Here is a 7,704-nt window from a genome sequence, read left to right as displayed (position 1 = left end):
GTCATGGCCACGTTTATATAGCCTCGACGACGTCACAGCCGTGACGTCGTGCTTGCACGTGAGATCGTGACATCATCATGGCGCGTGAGGTCGTGACGTCATGGTCGTGAGGTGTTGTCTTGTGATTGGCTGAGTTCTGTTATATAAGATGAGGAGGAAGACGACAGCGGACAACCATGGAAGAAAACTGGGATCTAAAACTGATATCCGTGGAGACACCCCCACCATCGCCAGCGCCCATCCCTCCACCACCACCGGCTTTTCCATCATGGCGACACTTGCCAGCTTGGCAGTGTCGCCAATGCCCGTGTATTGCAAGGGCACGAATGACTACAGCGGGACTTTTCAATGCGTGTATTTCGGCACGGTGTTGAAAGATACTTATCATCGCCGGCTGACTCACGGGGCCAAGTGCCCCGTAAAAATCAAGATAACCATTCACCCGTGCCAGTGCATGATACCGCCCCTGTGGTCGTTGTGATCATCACAACGGAAAAAAACGGCCCTTTTCAGGGCCATCCAACTTTCTCTAAAGAATGCTTTCATGCTATGACAATCATAACAAGACATGTGTGTTGGTTTTTTTCAACGTTTTATTTCCCCCGCTAACAAGAACCATGGTGACAAAAGAGTCAGGATTAGGGGCGTCCCTGATCTTTTGTTTACAAGCGGTAGGAACTCGAACATGAAGAGAACATCATAACATCAGAACAATAAGAACAACATGTTTGACAGGGCTGTGGATCCTGGACGTCGTTGTTGTTGTCTGGTAGGCGTGTGAGTTGAAACCAGCGTTTCACACGTTCTTCATTGACGAGGGTGTTGAAGGGATCAAACTGTTCCATCACGTCGTCGAAAGTCCATCCACGGGCACGATGAGCCAGGACAAACAGGCAGTACATTCCGCAAGAGCTACTGAACCAGGGTTGAAGTGAATTCACATTCCACCGCTGTGCGAGCCATCCTGTGTAGGCCATGACATGCCGAACGTCTGGATGCAGTTGGGTGGGATCACTTATAGAATACCTTGGTCCATAGTAGTGGGTAGGGACGCCATAACTGTCAAAGTACTCAAAGACACCCGGTGCTGGACGATACACCCACACCCAGTGTTGTCCCGGGAGATGACTAGGGTCCGTGTTGACGATGTAAGCTTTAGGATAAGGTCCGTGTCGTTCACTTAGCACAGTGATGGCAAAGTGATCTCGGGCAAAAGTCCCTTGCTAAAGGGGTCGCAGCAGGGGGTCCTGTTGGACGTAGGCATTCAAGTCCTTGGTCGTCAATCCATCCATCCTTAGACCATCAGAGCGTTGCGGAACCGATCAATTTCCAACACGCTTTCGTAATCCTAGTAGCAGACGAGGGTGACCGGACGCGGTAAGGATTCTGCAAACTGGAGTTTGAGTCCCAACTTGCCCGTGTGTCGTGGGTAGTTATGACCTTCGTCTGCTCCCAGATCTTCCGTCAAATCCACCACCCACAGGGTGAATCCGTTCCTGAACTCGTCTAGGGTGAGGTTGCAGGGATGTTCTTGCCACAGGTGTCCCGTGTTGCGAAACAGGTTCATGTACAACTGTTTGAGCGAACCACTGTTGTTCTGAAAGTCACTTTTGATTTCTGTGCCATGCACTTCCTGGCCATTGAGTTTCAGTTTGAGACTGGTCACGTTGTTGTGTTTGAAATGGAAGGGGTTCTTTTCCTTGCTACCGGCAAAAGCATCGTTGTCCACCAGTCCCAACACCACGCGTTTGGGCAGTTGTCCTCCCACCAGTTGATCTTTGTGGAAATCGCGCCCTCCTCCTGGAATGTCGTGAGCCGTGACTTGGACTCGGGTCAAAGGATATTTGGCCGTGACTCCTGGTGACATGTGTTTCACGTGCTGTTCCCGTATGGCAGGATCGATGTTGACTTGGCGTACGTAAAACTCGGCTTTGGTCAGTTCAAATCGACATTCCACATCTCCAGCACTCATCAAGTAGAAATCACTCGGGCTCCGAATCAGTTCTAGTTTCATAGGGACGCCATCCACCAGGTACCGGTCTTGGAGAAACAGGTCACAGTGGAGACGTCCTGTCAGTTCCACTTCTCGGGTGGGTAAAATGACCCGCCGTCGTGCGACGAGTCCTGCATTGACATTCTGAGCGACGGCATTGAAGTCATCCATTTTTCCAGCTTCATCGGTGTACCATCCTGGGCACTGGAGATGCGTCCCTTTGGCTGCCTTCCCATAACTCAGTAACGTTTCCAAATAGGCTCGGTAGGGATAGGTTCCCATGGAGGGGGTGATTTCCAACTGGTTGTGTCCCACTTGCACACGCACTTCTCGAAAGAGGGAATGCATCATGTTGTTCACCGTGGACATGACGAGTCGGTCATCCCCATCATGAGTGGCATCCGTACCATCGGTATTTTTGATTTTGAGGCAGATGCGAAGGTAACACTGATTCAAATCGATGTACGCATTCACAGGGTTGGCAATGTTAAACTGGAGGGGACCCGCCACCGAAGGGGGTGCCAGAGGACTGTATCAAATCCACTGACCCTCTTGAACTGACGTCACCACAGGAGGAACCGAAAAGTGATCCAACTGTGACTTGGCACATTCACCAGCATCCCGGCGCATCATCTTGACAGGTCTGCCCAACAGGTCTTGACAGGTTCGTGTCTGGTGTTGAACTGACCCTTGTTCATGGGAATGATCCTTTTTTATGTCAAGTCCAATGTCACAAAGTTCCATGACGACTCAAAACAAAGCTTGGCGTTTTTGTTGTTGTTTCTTCTTCTTCTTCTTCTTCTTTATGGGACCAGACAGTGGATTTCGTTTTCTTTTGTGTGCCGGTGATGACTGTGACTGCAAGGTGGTCAGTAAGGCCTGTTTTCCATGATGTTTCAAACTGTCCCGTACACTACGACGGCCAGAACGAATATCTTGCATTAAGCCTGGCAGCATCTTCACACCGGTTTTGAGAGCCGATTTTCCCACCGTCTTCAGCATGGAGAGGGCTGAACGGCCCAAGCTTCCCAAGATGCTTCCGAGACCTCTCCCGCGTTGATGAATGCGACCTCGGTACGCGGCTAAACCTCGTCCTTGTTGTTGTAGGCCACCCAAGCCGGTGCTGCACCGGTGTCAGATACACTGATGTCCTACCATGTCAGTACGTGCCCAGACGACGGGGACGGAAATGGAGTGTCACGATGGTCTTCCCACTCTGGAATGGCACGGGTCGTCCTATGTCATCCATTAAATAGATTTGAATGGCATCCGTGGTTCCCTGACGCAATCCCATGTAGCGTACATGCTGGGGAGTTTTCATCACGACGCTGTCTTCCATCATTCGACGAGATACGGGAACATACATCAGTAAGGGAGCCATGGTATCCCCGACGATTTGATCTTCTACCACATCCGAGTAGACGTACACCGTATCAAAGCCAGCCAGATGGTCGGCTTCCTCTTCCCCCACCACAAGAGGACGGTCAAACACACTCACTTGGACAGGGTAAGTGGAGACTTGACTTATTTCCTCTGCTTCGTCGACCACGGGGAGTTGCATGAATCCGAGCATGCGTACCAAGGAAACAGGCAACACCAGTTGCGTGGTGTAGGCAGACCTGATGGCATCTTGGTCTGGTTGGGAGGCTGTTTTGCAGGAAGAACCCGAGATGGCCCTGCACATGTCTTTCGGTGTGGGAGCATAAAAGTTGGCGTGCGTTGGGCCGCGCATTTCAAATCGGAGTTCTTCTTTGGGGTAGTTCACGGTGACGGTGTAACGACCTCTGGCATCCGACTGGTACACATTAGCTGTATGCTTTTCCAACAATCGTGCACAGGCACGCTGAAGCAGGATGTTCAGTCTCTGGACCAGTTCTCGAGCGGAATACACGCCTTCGGGAATGATCACCTTTTCGCTGACGGCTCGGATGATGCCTGAGGTCTCTTCGGTCACGGTCGCATCCGGTGCTCCTGAACTGTAAATCCTGGTCAACCGTTCCAAGTTGATGCGAAGCACAAACCAGTTGAAGGGGTACGACACGTTGTATCACGTCATGGGAAAATGAAGTTCACTGACGCCCACTTCCCACTCTTGACGATTCACTTGAATGGGAAAGGGGAGTTTGACTTCGTAATGGTTCACCTTGCACAGCAAAAATAACTTGGTTTCCGTTCTTGCGGAAACCTGATGGATACTGGGTAATGTAGGTTTCCGCTAGGTTTCAGTTTCAGGAAACGCGCAATGAGAGTTTCCGCATAGTTTCCACAACTGAAACTAACAAGTCTTAGTTTCCGTCATGTTTTCGTCAACTGAAACTGTAGTTGGAAGTTTCCATTTAGTTTCAGTTTACTGAAACCTTTATAGCTGGAGTGAGTAAGTTTCTGGTCTTGCGGAAACCTTGTGGATCTTGGGTAATGTAGGTTTCCGCTAGGTTTCTGTACAAGGATGATGACAATGAGAGTTCGCTTAGTTTAGAAAGCTGAAATATGTTGTATTATCTTGTTATATTTATTACATATTTATTTGAACAAAAAACAAACGCTGGAAATATTATGATCCAACTGTTTCATTTCTTAGAAAAGCTCACATTTTAATGCAACAGGGCAGTTGCAGTAGTACACAATTCGCTGTATTAAGAAACTGGGGCGCTCAGAGAAGAGTAACAGAATTCTCTGCACACAAGCATTGCTCAGGAAGTAGGCACACTGAATGAACACGAGCTAGCCAGTACACAAAGTGCTTTGTTCTTCTGTAGATGTTTGTTGGTGTATGCGAGTCCTGGTTAATATCTGGCGAAACATCTGAATCCGAATCAATCAGGCTCTCACATTGTGGTGGTAATAGCTCGCAAACCTTGAATGTGCTGTTAATATCTTGGTCACTGTCAGTGTCTGGAAAGGAAAAGGACATTCAGTTTGAATCATCATTTCAACTGAGAGACAATTCAATGAATGAAACACAGCAATATATATGATAATGCAGATAACATGTATTACAAATATTAAATACGTATTACCATTTGCTCACTTTCAGTTATTACAGTTACATGTATGATACATACATTAAATATATTAAACATGGATAGCAAAGTGACAGTGCAAACTCGATTTTTAGTGAAATCTAAAAATTCTTTGATGACTAACCTGATGAAACATTTGTCATTCACCCGAAAAATCTTTACAAACTAACAAACATCTTGTTACGGAGATGGAGATAACGTGTTTTTCTTGAAACAGACGTCTGGCAGTGAGGGCAGAAAAGCCGTATTTCTCCTGGAATTTAAAATATATGTATATATTATGCTTGAATCCGTGTACAGTTACACTTTGAGTGAGGTCAAAAAGGTTTGTTGTATGTATTAACATAGTGTCAGCTTCATTATAAAGCTATATGAATAATATTATTATAAAAGAGATTCCCTTACCGGGCATCATTCTCCGAGTTTGTTGGTCCACAATCCATATCTGTAAAACAAATAACTGACACAACGATTCTTTCAGAAATATGAAGCTTGAGGTGTGATGATAATGTCAATGCATTGTAGGGCTAACACATGCAACATGTACTGATGGACAAGGTTTTAATGGTTATAAAACAAATATCAACCAGGAAACTGATTAACTGGTACAACTGGATACACAGAACTGACACAGAACACAAGATACTAGATAATTTGATGAACTAATAAATGTATGATGTGACTTGGTTGAAATATTTCTGGAGTACAGATTATATGAATAGATATAACGAAGACATATATGCGGAATATCTCTGGGTACCCATGTTAAAACAAATATTGTAGAAACCAACCATATTTCAGAAACGTATTCCTCGTGATTTTAGGCTGTTTTTCTTGACAATTACTTGTCGCAATGTCCACAAAGAACTGTGTCCCTGCAGCAGAAAGTGCCACGAATAGTCTACAGAAATTATGCATGTACAAATCATAGCCAAAGGTCAGTGGGATTGTGTTTCATTCTTCATTCACATTGACAAATGAATTAAGGTTTCAAAGAAATTGTGACACATCACCAAATTATATTAGTAATAGTAGTAAAGTTAACTTAAAGGGTAGATAGGGATAGTAGATCTGGGTGTATAACTGAAAAGAACAAACAATGTTGTGAGCACAGTGCGTAAATTACTTACATGGTACGTGTGTGTGTGTGTGGGGGGGGGGTCCATCCAGCAGAAATATATCCGGATACTACCTTCTCCTGACAGGATTTTAGAAAATAACTTATTTGCCACAATAAAGTTTCCCATGAGTGCTAAATCAGTAGGACTCATGACGCTCGGGCATGTTAAAGTAAGGTGAACATGTTTTCACAATTAATCACTGTTAATAATCACAAGGTCTACATATTGATGCTTGACACTGAGAAAAAGCAATCAGTGACGCTAATGCGATGAAAAGACTGCTAAAACCATAACTGCTCACTGTTGTCACTTTGAGTACTTACATTCAATCCGCTGAATTCCACTTTTCACACTCCCCTTTGATGTCGGCAATGTAAACAAATAAACGATTGGCGACAGGATCACGTCCACGCGAGACTATCTAACTGTTAACAAAACAACTCACAACAGGGTGTACCTTCCTCTTTTGTTGTAGAACGAGGAAATCTACTGTCAAATGGTCACATTAGATTTATTTAGAAAAACACAATGACAAAACTGTCTATTTCCCGTGAGTGTTAGCGAGACGCCATCTTGTTTGGCGGGTAGGAACATTTTTTTTTTCAAAACTTTAAGCATAAGATGGCTGCGTCGTGTAAACTTTGCCATGGCCACCTCACTTTCCCCAAAAGCACTCGACGAAAGAATTCGCGACTTGGAGAAGAAAGCAGAGAACGGATGCGAGCAACTCGGAGTACCTCGGATGTGTCAGCAGAGACCATCTATTATATGGTCTCTGGTGTCAGGTAAGACCGAGGGTATTTTATTGTAAATAACGTTTAAAGAAATATTGCGTGAATGACAGAAATCCGGATAGATTATAAAGTTTATCCCGCGAATGTATATTTTCGCTCGTATTATTTTTAAATGTTATCGTTAAATCTAAGTAAAATAGGCCTGACAAATAAGTTTGTTTATATTCCATTTCAATAGATCGACATGGTATAGAATACACCAAGCTTGTATTTGTAAGTAACTATCATAGTACTAACCACAAGTATTTATTTAAGTTTAAAGGGGCAGACTTTTGATTTTAGTGCTCCTGTTAATAGTTTGCAAATTTTAGCGTTGCAACTCGGTTAACACTTGTACAAAAGATGTGTGTGTGTGTGGGGGGGGGGGGGGGGGGGGGGATGAATTACGATCTGCATCAAAAAGATCCGCCATATGTAGTGGTTCACTCATGGGTTTACTGGGTATTGCAAGATGTATTTCACCAATTCAGATATATTTTAAAGAATTATAAAAATGATGGGCTTTTACAATGGCAACATTTCGGTGTAATTTATTAAATGCAATCCTGGATCATTAGTGAAATGAAATTGTTTACCCCCAAATTTCGCTCAGAGGGGTCAGATGTGTTTCTGAACTATTTGAGGCAAACACTAAATTCATATAAGAAACTGTTAGCTCTGCGTAGGATACATTTAAAATTTCATGTAATTTTTCAATAATTTAATACATATGTGTTGAGCATAATCATATATATATACCTGTTATATTTAACGTATTTGATTTAATCTTTTAGGCT

At 44.3% G+C, this 7,704-nt stretch overlaps 1 long non-coding RNA gene across 1 annotated transcript; it reads right to left on the bottom strand.

Annotated features, from left to right (window-relative positions):
• Positions 1 to 4,542: 4,542 nt before the first annotated feature.
• On the bottom strand, positions 4,543 to 6,498 carry LOC137282664 (uncharacterized). The gene is made up of 5 exons (XR_010956829.1): positions 6,458 to 6,498; positions 5,805 to 5,888; positions 5,419 to 5,458; positions 5,138 to 5,266; positions 4,543 to 4,885 (listed from the first exon to the last, which is right to left on the bottom strand). It is a non-coding gene; the product is annotated as an uncharacterized lncRNA (long non-coding RNA).
• Positions 6,499 to 7,704: the final 1,206 nt, after the last annotated feature.

This window comes from Haliotis asinina, chromosome 4 (assembly GCF_037392515.1).
Source record: "Haliotis asinina isolate JCU_RB_2024 chromosome 4, JCU_Hal_asi_v2, whole genome shotgun sequence".
Taxonomy (NCBI): Eukaryota; Metazoa; Mollusca; class Gastropoda; order Lepetellida; family Haliotidae; genus Haliotis; species Haliotis asinina.
The sequence above is the reverse complement of the archived record's forward strand: the minus strand, read 5'-3'. Positions and strand labels throughout refer to the sequence as shown.